Source organism: Oncorhynchus kisutch, linkage group LG18 (genome assembly GCF_002021735.2).
Source record: "Oncorhynchus kisutch isolate 150728-3 linkage group LG18, Okis_V2, whole genome shotgun sequence".
Lineage (NCBI taxonomy): Eukaryota > Metazoa > Chordata > Actinopteri > Salmoniformes > Salmonidae > Oncorhynchus > Oncorhynchus kisutch.
Window position 1 is genome coordinate 13,327,272 of NC_034191.2, and position 13,190 is coordinate 13,340,461.

At 45.2% G+C, this 13,190-nt stretch overlaps 1 pseudogene; it reads left to right on the forward strand.

Annotated features, from left to right (window-relative positions):
* The window catches only part of LOC116354742 (ras-related protein Rab-38-like), an 18,714-nt pseudogene extending 18,127 nt beyond the window's left edge, over positions 1-587 (forward strand).
* Positions 588-13,190: the final 12,603 nt, after the last annotated feature.

Sequence of the window (13,190 nt, forward strand, 5' to 3'; positions counted from 1 at the left end):
ACTCACAGACACAGTAATACACTCACAGACACACAGAAACAGAACTTATTCACACATTCATACTGTATGCAGTGGTCTTGGAGTTGGACAGTAATGAATCAAATTAATGTATTGTTTTTTTTCTCTCTCTCTCTCTCTCTCTCTCTCTCTCTCTCTCTCTCTCTCTCTCTCTCTCTCTCTCTCTCTCTCTCTCTCTCTCTCTCTCTCTTCTCTCTCTCTCTCTCTCTCTCTCTCTCTCTCTCTCTCTCTCTCTCTCTCTCTCTCTCTCTCTCTCTCTCTCTCTCTCTCTCTCTCTCTCTCTCTCTCTCTCTCTCTCTCTCTCTCTCTCTAGGAGAATATGAATATAGATGAAGCAGCTAACTGTCTGGTGAAGCACATCATCGCCAACGAGAACGATTTTCTCCAATCAGAAGTCCCTGACACCATCTCCCCCCAATTAAACTCTGGCAGGGGCAGGACCTGCTCCTCCTGTTTCAAATCATAGAATACCTCCACCACTACACACCTCTCCACCAGGACCTCCACCACTACACACTCCTCTACCAGGACCTCCACCACTACACACTCCTCCACCAGGACCTCCACCACTACACACTCCTCCACCACTACACACCTCTCCACCAGGACCTCCACCACTACACACTCCTCTACCAGGACCTCCACCACTACACACTCCTCCACCAGGACCACCACCACTACACACTCCTCCACCAGGACCTCCACCACTACACATACCTCCACCAGGACCACCACCACTACACACTCCTCCACCACTACACCGTCCTCCACCATTACACCCTCCTCCACCACTACACACTCCTCCACCAGGACCTCCACCACTACACACTCCTCCACCAGGACCTCCACCACTACACACTCCTCCACCAGGACCCCCACCACTACACACTCCTCCACCACTACACACTCCTCCACCACTACACACTCCTCCACCAGGACCTCCACCACTACACACTCCTCCATCAGGACCTCCACCACTACACACTCCTCCACCAGGACCTCCACCACTACACACACCTCCACCAGGACCTCTACCTCTATACACTCCTCCACCACTACACACTCCTCCACCACTACACTCTCCTCCACCACTACACCCTCCTCCACCACTACACACTCCTCCACCAGGACCTCCACCACTACACACACCTCCCCGGGACCTCTACCTCTACACACTCCTCCACCACTACACACTCCTCCACCAGGACCTCCACCACTACACACTCCTCCATCAGGACCTCCACCACTACACACTCCTCCACCAGGACCTCCACCACTACACACACCTCCACCAGGACCTCTACCTCTACACACTCCTCCACCACTACACACTCCTCCACCACTACACTCTCCTCCACCACTACACCCTCCTCCACCACTACACACTCCTCCACCAGGACCTCCACCACTACACACTCCTCCACCACTACACACTCCTCCACCAGGACCTCCACCACTACACACTCCTCCACCACTACACACTCCTCCACCAGGACCTCCACCACTACACACTCCTCTACCACTACACACACCTCCCAGATGTGGACAGAATAAGAACAACAGTGTTCCATTCCACTGGCCTCCTGCATGTGTAAACTGCAGGGAGAGAATCCAGGACGCGTGCAGGAGCTCTCCCTCCTCTTCCAAATCATATAAAACATCACATGTTATTGGTCACATACACAGTTTACAGCAGGTATAAAAGGTGCAGTGAAATGCTTTCCTGCTAGCTCCCTCAACACTGTAGTACAATATTGATTCATTATTGATTCATTGTAATGAAATGGTCATATGGATAGTAATACAACTGCTATGTACATAATAGGAGGTACAGTATAGATGATAAATTAAATATGTCAGCTAGGACTCTATTTACAAATATGGAGTTGATAGTGTCTTGGTCGCGCAGTTGAATAAATAGTATGCAGAACAGCAGCATTGGTGTGTGTGTGTGTGTGTGTGTATGTGTGTGTATGTGTGTGTGTGTGTGTGTTATTGGATTCGATGTGTGGTGAGTCAGTGCAAGATAGTCTCTGAGGTGCAAAAATTCTCTCCTCTTGTTAGTGTGCAGTGTGTGTGTGTCACAGGAGGTTGGTGGCACCTTAATTGGGGAGGATGGGCTTCTGGTAATGACTGGAACAGAATCAATGGAATGGTATGGAACACTTCAAACACATGGATTCCATGTGCCATTCCATTCACTCCATTCCATTCACTCCATTCCGTTCCATTCACTCCATTCCATTCACTCCATTCCGTTCATTCCATTCCATTCACTCCATTTAATTCACTCCATTCCATTCACTCCATTCCATTCACTCCACTCCATTCCATTCCATTCCATTCACTCCATTCCATTCTATTCCATTCACTCCATTCCATTCTATTCCATTCACTCCATTCCGTTCAATCCATTCCGTTCCATTCACTCCATTCCATTCCATTTCATTCACTCCATTCCATTCATTCCATTCCATTTAATTCACTCCATTTAATTCACTCCATTCCATTCACTCCATTCCATTCACTCCACTCCATACCATTCACTCCATTCCATTCCGTTCCATTCACTCCATTCCATTCCATTCACTCCATTCCATTCACTCCATTCCATTCCATTCTATTCCCTTCATTCCATTCTATTCACTCCATTCCATTCCATTCACTCCATTCCATTCCCTTCACTCCATTCCATTCTATTCCATTCACTCAATTCCATTCACTCCATTCCATTCACTCCATTCCATTCCATTCTATTCCATTCACTCCATTCCATTCACTCCATTCCATTCCGTTCCATTCACTCCATTCCATTCACTCCATTCCATTCCATTCACTCCATTCCATTCCCTTCTATTCCATTCCATTCTATTCCATTCACTCCATTCCATTCTATTCCATGCACTCCATTCCATTCCATTATATTCCCTTCATTCCGTTCCATTCACTCCATTCCATTCACTCCATTCCATTCACTCCATTCTATTCCCTTCACTCCATTCCATTCTATTCCATTCACTCCATTCCATTCACTCCATTCTATTCCATTCACTCCATTCCAGCCATTATGATGAGCCGTCCTCCTCTCAGCAGCCTCCTGTGCTGTGTGTGTTTGTGTAAGTGTGTGTTTATTTGTGCCTGTGGGTTTTTATCAGAGACAAGGTCACCCTCAAGGCGACTCGGAGCCTTGTCGCCGTCTCTGTAACCATGGAGACAGAGCTAACGAAGACACACACACTTCGCGGCTCTGGGTTAGCTACTTCTGTTAAATGATTCGCCCTCATATATCCGTCCTTCTTTCTCTCTTTATTTCTCTCTCCCTTTATCCATCACCTCTTCCTCTGCATCTCTCTCTTTCTTTCTCTGTTGTCTCTTCTTCCCTGACTACAACTCCCATGGTTCCCACATTTAACCAATCACATTTACAAGGCTTTACCACAGAGTCTGTAACACAGTAGAGTACTACCCTGCCTGTCCATTCTCTGTCAGGACAGTACTTCCCTGCCAGTCCACCAGTACAGTACTTCCCTGCCAGTCCACCAGTACAGTACTTCCCTGCCAGTCCACCAGTACAGTACTTCCCTGCCAGTCCACCAGTACAGTACAGTACTTCCCTGCCAGTCCACCAGTACAGTACAGTACTTCCCTGCCAGTCCACCAGTACAGTACAGTACTTCCCTGCCAGTCCACCAGTACAGTACAGTACTTCCCTGCCAGTCCACCAGTACAGTACTTCCCTGCCAGTCCACCAGTACAGTACTTCCCTGCCAGTCCACCAGTACAGTACTTCCCTGCCAGTCCACCAGTACAGTACTTCCCTGCCAGTCCACCAGTACAGTTCTTCCCTGCCAGTCCACCAGTACAGTACTTCCCTGCCAGTCCACCAGTACAGTTCTTCCCTGCCAGTCCACCAGTACAGTACTTCCCTGCCAGTCCACCAGTACAGTACTTCCCTGCCAGTCCACCAGTACAGTACTTCCCTGCCAGTCCACCCGTACAGTACTTCCCTGCCAGTCCACTCTCTGTCCACTCAACAGTGGACTGTATACACATTCTCTTCTTAGTATTGTGGTAATAATCTGTTAATTATTTCTTGTGGCGCTGGTGTTATGTTCACGGTACATTATGTTCTCAATATGTTACAGCTGTTAGTCAAATATCCTTGGACTTCTGCTTTTATAACGGACAATGTGTCTTGTTGTTATTCACTTTCATCTTAAATATGGTGTTTAAATGAATTGCAACACAGACCATCATGTAACCACCTCAACATTTTGTTGTATTTATCTAATGAATGTTGTATTGTGATGCTTCTGTAATGTGTTTGCATATTAGATTAGCAGAGATATATCAACTGTACATACCAATGTAGCCAGGTTGTAATAACAGATTAATATTCACTTTTAGAGATTATGCTTTGAATAAACCAATTCTTTTCAGATGATTGTGTCAACTTCCTGTTGTGTGTCAACACTGTGTTAGAGCTCTCTCTCGCTCCCTGTGTGTGTGTGTGTGTGTGTGTGTGTGTGTGTGTATATGTAATTGCCTATTAAAACAAATTGTGTTTGTTTTGATTCCAGTGACCTTTGATTGACCTTCCATGTGACAGACGGTAGACTCTTCAGAAAATCAGATCGCTGTCCTCACAGTCCCTCTCATGTCTGTTTTGGGAATAAAATATCAGTGTACCATCTCACAGTGAACATAGAATACAAGGTAATAAAGTGTGTGTGTGTGTGTGTGTGTGTGTGTGTGTGTGTGTGTGTGTGTGTGTGTGTGTGTGTGTGTGTGTGTGTGTGTGTGTGTGTGTGTGTGTGTGACAGAGAGAGAAACAAAGAGAGTGGTAACAGGATGAAGCAGTATGCGTTGTAAACCCTGTTGTTTGATTGGTTCAATCAGAACTCCAAACATTCTCAAGCCCCTTGGAACACTGTTATTGGATTCAGGAAAAACAGATTCCTTCCCTGTGGCACGGAATTAGGCTCACATCTCAAACATTACCATTCTGCCCTTGTTGAGGTGGATGTCTATTAAGGCAGACCCCGCACCTCTCTGATTCAGGGGGTTGATTAAGTGCGGAAGACACATTTCAGTTTAATGCGTTCACTTGTACAACTGACTAGGTATCTCCCCTTTCCCTCATCTCTCTCAGCACACACCGGTTGCCATGACCTGAATGTCCCCACAGATATCCACATTTTCTATCAAGCATTTCAATATTCACTCCTCTGATTAGAAATGACATCAAATTTTATTTGTCACATGCGCCGAATACAACAGATGTTGACCTTACAGTGAAATGCTTACTGACAAGCCCTTAACCAACAATGTCGTTTTAAGAAAATATGTGTTAAGTAAAAAATAGATAAGTAAGAAATAATAAAAACAAATAATTAAAGAGCAGCAGTAAAATAACAATAGCGAGTGTCACGCCCTGACCTTAGAGAGCCTTTTAATGTCTCTATTTGGTTTGGTCAGGGTGTGATTTGGGGTGGGCATTCTATGTTTTGTTATCTATGATTTTGTATTTCTATGTTTTGGCCGGGTATGGTTCTCAATCAGGGACAGCTGTCTATCGTTGTCTCTGATTGGGAACCATACTTAGGTAGCCCTTTTCCCACCTGTCTTTGTGGGAAGTTGACTTTGTTTAGGGCACACAAACTTTAGCTTCACGGTTTGTTTTTGTAGTGTTTATTGTTTTGTTTGGCGTCATTTTGATTAATAAAAGAAAATGTACGTTCACCACGCTGCACCTTGGTCCTCTCCTTTTAACAGCCGTGACAGGGAGGCTATATACAGGGGGTAGAGAGTCAATGTGCAGGGGCACCGGTTAGTTGAGCTAATATGTACAGCTAGGTAGAGTTAAAGTGACTATGCATAGATAATAAACAGAGTAGCGTAAAATAGAGGGTTGGGGTGGGGGGGCAATGCAAATAGTCTGTGTAACCATTTTATTAGATGTTCAGCAGTCTTATGGCTTGGGGTTAGAAGCTATTGAGAAGGCTTTTGGACCTGGAATTGGCGCTCCGGTACCGCTTGCCAGTCATGCACACTGACGTCGGTCGCAAGTTGTACAGTATTTCCTCCGACACATTGGTGCGGCTGGCCAGTGTGTCAAGAAGCAGCTTGGAAGAGTCATGTTTCGGAGGACTCATGGCTCTCAACCTTCGCCTCTCCCGAGTCCGTATGGGACTTGCAGTTGTCATGACGTTGCCCTCTTTGGACACAGCGAGCACCATCCCCCTACCTCGGCACAATCTCTCTCTGTCTCCTACAGCCAGGCTGTTGTGGTCAGAGAGGTCGTAAATTCCTGGAGGAGATTATCTCCTCATGGCCACAGTATAGAGAGAGAGTGAGTTTCATAGAGAGAACAAAGGAATTTCTTCCACCTCACAGAACTGGAGAACAGAACGACATTTATGTTCTGGAGAAGGTATAACAGATCGGTGAAGATTCCAGCTACGAACTGGTCCGTTTGTGAAACTCATGGGAGACAATACGGCCACATTTACCATAACACTGTTTATACAATAGCCTCAGTTATGAGGCTTACATCTAATTGTTGTATAAGATGAATGAGTGAGGATGATACTGTTTGTGAAATTGTGTAATGTGATTTTGGACTGTTTAATGAAGGAAACTCCCTAAAAAGTTTCACTAAGTCCTTGGCCCGCCCCCAGTGGCACAGACAGGACCTGGCATCATGAGACAGCCTTTTTCTATGTCCCAAATAAAACTCCCACCTGGGTTTTCTATCACCAGACCGAGCTTACCTCAATTACGAGATGGCTAAAGGTTGTAGACCAGCTTACCATGAGAGGGCCAAGGTTTGAGCAGAGACCATTAACCTGAGTATAAGCTAAGGTTTGAGTAGATTGATGAATCTTTTAACCATACCACATGGTTAAACTCTTAGACTATCGATACCGACAGAATAAGAACAAGTCTTTGATATTAATTACTAGTCTGCAACTAGGAATTTGGTATCATTGAACGCGAAGACCGACAACCGCCGAAACATCTAGCCTATAATGACATGAATGAATGTCACTCTGAACTATCCATTCTAACCACAACAGAGAGAGAGGAAAAACTCTCCAACAAAATTTTCAACAGAGATCCCGACGACTCACTGAGCATAAATATATATATATATTGATTGATTGCAATTATTCCAGAATGAGTGAGCGTTCATGTGCAAAGGATTAGCATTTCAATTGTTATAATTATCAACTCTGTAGTGCCTTCTCAGCTAACCCCCACTCCCCTTTTGTCTAACAAGCTGCCATGCCGGTTTAGCCCACTAGGGTACATCCCACTATCATTTCATGTAACCATATCTACTTTGTTTGTTTGTTTATGCATTTCTGTGAATTACTTAGTTAGTAAATAAATGATTTAAGACAATTGATGTATGGATGACTCATAGTGAAGACTGGGATCATGCAGATAACCAACAATTTACGACGTTTGGAACGAGACTAACGTGAGGTAAAGTAAATAATTCATTAATTCGAAGACTAATTGATCAGATATTAAAATATCTGAAAGTTATATTAGGAAAATTATAACTTTGTAATCTGAATATTTTCCTTGGTGCCCCGCCTTCCTAGTTAATTACAGTTAGATGATTGATCAGTTGAATCGCGTAATAATAATTACAGAGAGTGATTTGATAAATAAGTCTTCAGTTTTAAAGATGCCAAATACACCACACAGTGATGGGACAACAATGTAACTACCAATTTGATATCACGAAATTGAGGAGAAAAAGTCAAAACAGTTCATTAAAAAAATTACATTATGAAGACAAAGTCCCTCAATTCTCTATCGATCACTTAAGTTTCAAGTTTCACATGCACATGCACAAGTACAGTTAAATGTCTTTCTCGCAAACCACAACAACGGAAAGGAATAATCAATTACAATGTATTACCTAAAATTAAAAACATACCAACATACAGGAAATATTTAAAAAGACATTTCCAATACCATATTTACATGTGCAGGGATGCTGGAGTGATGGAGGTAGAATCTCTATCGATCACTTAATGATGATGGAGGTAGAATCGATGCAGCAGGTAGCCTAGTGGTTAAGGTTGCAAGATCGAATCCCCGAGCTGACAAGGTAAAAATCTGTCGTTCTGCTCCTGAACAAGGCAGTTAACCCACTGTTCCTAGGCCGTCATTGAAAATAAGAGTTTGTTCTTAATTTTTTTACAAGCATTTCACTACACTCGCATTAACATCTGCTAACCATGTGTATGTGACAAATAAAATTTGATTTGATTTAGATGTTCAGGAGTCAGAAGTGGCACTCCTAGTGGACGGGGACTTTAATGCAGGCAAACATAAATCAGTTTTACCAAATATTTACCAGCATGTCACATGTGCAAACAGGGGAATAAAAATCCTAGACCACCTTTACTCCACACACAGAGATGCATACAAAGCTCTCCCTTGCCCTCCATTTGGCAAATCTGACCACAATTCTATCCTCCTGATTCCTGCTTACAAGCAAAAACTAAAGCAGGAAGTACCAGTGACTCGGTCAATAAGAAGTGGTCAGATGATGCGGATGCTACATTACAGGACTGTTTTTCTAGCACAGACTGGAATATGTTCCGCGATTCATCTAATGGCACTGAGGAGTATACCACCTCAGTCATTGGCTTCATCAATAAGTGCATCGATGACGTTGTCATGCGCGGACCAACTGTCAAGTGTCTTCACTGACCTCTCCCTGACTGAGTCTGTAATACCTACGTGTTTCAAGCAGACCACCATAGTCCCTGTGCCCAAGAACACTAAGATAACCTGTCTAAATTATTACCGCCCCGTGGCACTTACTTCGATAGCCAGGAAGTGCTTTGAAAGGCTGGTCATGGCTCACATCAACAGCATCCTCCCGGACACCCTAGACCCATTCCAATTCTCATACCACCCCAACAGATCCACAGATGACGCAATCTCAATCGCACTCTAGAATGTTGTTCATCAACTACAGCTCAGCGTTCAACACCATAGTGCCCACGAAGCTCATCACTAAGCTAAGGACTCTTAGACTAAACACCTCCCTCTGCAACTGGATCCTGGACTTCGTGACGTGCCGCCCCCAGGTGGTAAGAGTGGGCAACAACACATCTGCCACGCTGACCTTTAACACTGGGGCCCCTCAGGGGTGTGTACTTAGTTCCCTCCCGCATTCCCTCTTCACCCATGACTGCGTGGCCAAACACGACTCCAACACCATCATTATGTTTGCTGACTGTTGTGCCAACAGTGGTCGGCCTGATCACCGACAACGATGAAACAGCCTATAGGGAGGAGGTCAGAAAACTGGCAGTGTGGTGCCATGACAACAACCTCTCCCTCAATGTGAGCAAGACAAAGGAACTGATCATGGACTACAGGAAAAGGCGGGCCGGACAGGCCCCCATTAACATCGACGGGGCTGTAGTGGAGCAGGTCGAGAGTTTCAGGTTCCTTGGTGTCCACACCACCAACAAACTATCATGGTCCAAACATACCAAGACAGTGGTAAAGAGGGCACAACAAAACCTTTTCCCCCTCAGGAGGTTTGGTTTGGCCCCCAGATCCTCAAGAGGTTCTGCAGCTGTACCATCCTGACTGGTTGCATCACTGTCTGGTATGGCAACTGCTCGGCATCTGATCGTAAGGCACTACAGAGGGTAATGCGAATGGCCCAGTACATCACTGGGGCCAAGCTTCCTGCCATCCAGGACCTATATAATAGGCGGTGTCAGAGGAAAGCCCATAAAATTGTCAGAGACTCCAGTCACCCAAGTTGTAGACTGTTTCTACCCCCAAACCATCAGACAGCTGAACAATTCATAAAACTGGCAACCAAACAATTTACATTGACAATACCCCCCCTTCCCTCTTGTGTTGCTGCTACTCGCTGTGTGTTTGTTACCTATGCATAGTAACTTCGCCCCCACCTACATGTACAGATTACCTCAACTAGCTTGTACCCCTGCACACTGACTCGGTACCGGTGCCCCCAGTATATAGCCTCGTTATTCTTATTGAGATTGCGTCGTCTATGGATCTATTTGGGCAGCATGCAAATTGGAGTGGGTCTAGGGTGTCTGGGATGGTTAATGTGTGCCATAAGCAGCCTCTCAAAGCACTTCATGATTACAGAAGTGAGTTACAGGGTGGTAGTCATTGTGGCATAAATCCTTAGAGTTCCTAGGAACAGGGATAATTATAATTCAAACGTGGATATTACAGACTGGGACCAGGAGAGGTTGAAAATTACAGTGAATATGCCTGACAGTGGTTCTGTGCATGCTCTGAGAACGCACCCTAGAATACAGTCGGGGCCCGCAGCCTTGCGGGTGTTGACCTGATTAAAGACCCTCGTTGGCCTCGGAGAGCGAGATCACCCAGTCCTCTGGGTCGGTGACGGCCCTCACACCCGGCTTGATGTTGTTGTTGTCAAAGACTGAATAAAATGCATTGAGTTTGTCTGGTAGAGAGGCATCGTCGGGCAGATCACGGTTGGGTCTTCCTTTGTAATCCATAATGAACTGTAGCCCCTCCCACATGCAGTGGGTGTCGTAGCCTGTGTATTATGATTCCACCTTATTCCTATATTGTTATTATTTGATGACTCTGTGGAGGTCATAGCAGGACTTCTTGTACTTATTCCCGCCTCCTGCCGTAGCATCAGCGTTGTCTATGATAGCTCTGTGTGACCAGGTAGCCCTGGTCTTTAGTTTAATGCCAACCTCAGCAAGGTCACACACACATACACCCAGGGTCCACCCGCTCATTTGTTGTAATTGGTTGTGAATTGTAGCACTGATATGTGAGAGTATGTGTAAGAGAGACAGAGAGAGCGAGAGAGAATAATGCATGCAGAGCAGAATTAGGCCGATACCCACTAATGATCAAAATCCAGAAAAGAGTCGTTAGATTCTGCAACCACCTAAAAGGAAGCGATTCCCAAACCTTCTATAACAAAGCCATCACCTACAGAGGGATGAGTGGCGCAGCTGTCTAAGGCACTGCATCTCAGTGCTAGATGCGTCACTACAGACCCTGGTTCGATTCCAGGCTGTATCACAATCGCCCTTGATTGGGAGTCCCATAGTGCGGTGCACAATTGGCCCAGCGTCATCTGGGTTTGGCCAGGGTAGGCTGTCATTGTAAATAAGAATTTGCTCTTAACTGACTTAACGAGTTAAATAAAATATGAAGCTGGAGAAGAGTCCCCTAAGAAAGCTGGTCCTGGGGCTCTGTTCACAAACACACCCCACAGAGCCATCACCTACAGAGAGATGGACCTGGAGAAGAGCCCCCTAAGCAAGCTGGTCCTGGGGCTCTGTTCACAAACACACCCCACAGAGCCATCACCTACAGAGAGATGGACCTGGAGAAGAGTCCCCTAAGCATGCTGGTCCTGGGGCTCTGTTCACAAACACACCCCACAGAGCCATCACCTACAGAGAGATGGACCTGGAGAAGAGTCCCCTAAGCAAGCTGGTCCTGGGGCTCTGTTCACAAACACACCCCACAGAGCCATCACCTACAGAGAGATGGACCTGGAGAAGAGTCCCCTAAGCATGCTGGTCCTGGGGCTCTGTTCACAAACACAAACACACCCCACAGAGCCATCACCTACAGAGAGATGGACCTGGAGAAGAGTCCCCTAAGAAAGCTCGTCCTGGGGCTCTGTTCACAAACACAGACCCCACAGAGCCATCACCTACAGAGAGATGGACCTGGAGAAGAGCCCCCTAAGAAAGCTCGTCCTGGGGCTCTGTTCACAAACACAGACCCCACAGAGCCATCACCTACAGAGAGATGGACCTGGAGAAGAGCCCCCTAAGAAAGCTCGTCCTGGGGCTCTGTTCACAAACACAAACACACCCCACAGAGTCCCAGGACAGCTACACAATTAGACCCAACCAAATCATGAGAAAATAAAACGATAATTACTTGACACATTGGAAAGAATTAACTAAAAAACACAGAGCAAACTAGAATGCTATTTGGCCCTAAAAAGAGAGTACACAGGCAGAATACCTGACAATTGTGACTGACCTAAACTTAAGGAAAGCTTAGACTATGTACAGACTCAGTGAGCATAGCCCTGCTGCTGTAGGCAGACCTGGCTCTCAAGAGAAGACAAGCTCTGTGCTGACTGCCCACAAAATGAGGTGGAAACTGAGCTGCACTTCCTAACCTCCTGCCAAATGTATGACGATATTAGAGACACATATTTCCCCTCAGATTACACAGACCCACAAAGAATTTGAAGACAAATACAATTTTGATAAACTCCCATATCTACTGGGTGAAATACCAGTGTTCCATCACAGCAGCAAGATGTGTGACCTGTTGCCACAAGAAAAAGGTCAACCAGTGAAGAACAAACACCATTGTAAATACAACCCATATTTATGTTAATTTATTTTCCCTTTTTTGCTTTAACTATTTGCGCATCATTACAACACTGTATATATTTACATAATATAACATTTGTAATGTCTTAGTTCTTTTGGAACTTCTCTGTGTGTAATGTTTACTGTTAATTTTTATTGTTTATTTCATTTTTGTATATTATCTAATTCACTTGCTTTGGAAATGTTAACGTATGTTTCCCATGCCAATAAAGCCCCTTGAATTGAATGGAGAGATTCTTCCACTCTCTACTTTCAAGAACTTTCTCTCTCTACCTCCTCTTTCTCCCTCTCCCCTGTGACTTCTAAAAGAAGGAGTGAGAGCGAGAGAGGGAAAGAGAGAGATATCTAAAGGAGGTTTGATCACGGGGTCCTTCTGTCACTGAGAGATGGAGTAAATCAGCTCCACGTGATCAAACTAACTTCAACACACACACACACACACACACACACACACACACACACACACACACACACACACACACACACACACACACAGAGTGGAGCAAACCTCACGGTCGGACAAAGGCTTGGTTAGTGTAACATCAATAAGACTCACTTTACAGCAGATGTGTTTGATTCTGAGGCGAGAAGGCATACTCTGAATGTGAATAAAAGTAAAGTAGAATCAATAGCCAGGCCCAGGGGAAGGCTGTGAATGAAATAGTATGAGCACCCCGTAGTCTGATCGATATATGTGTGAGTAGCTACTACTATCTCAAATATAGAGCACATTTT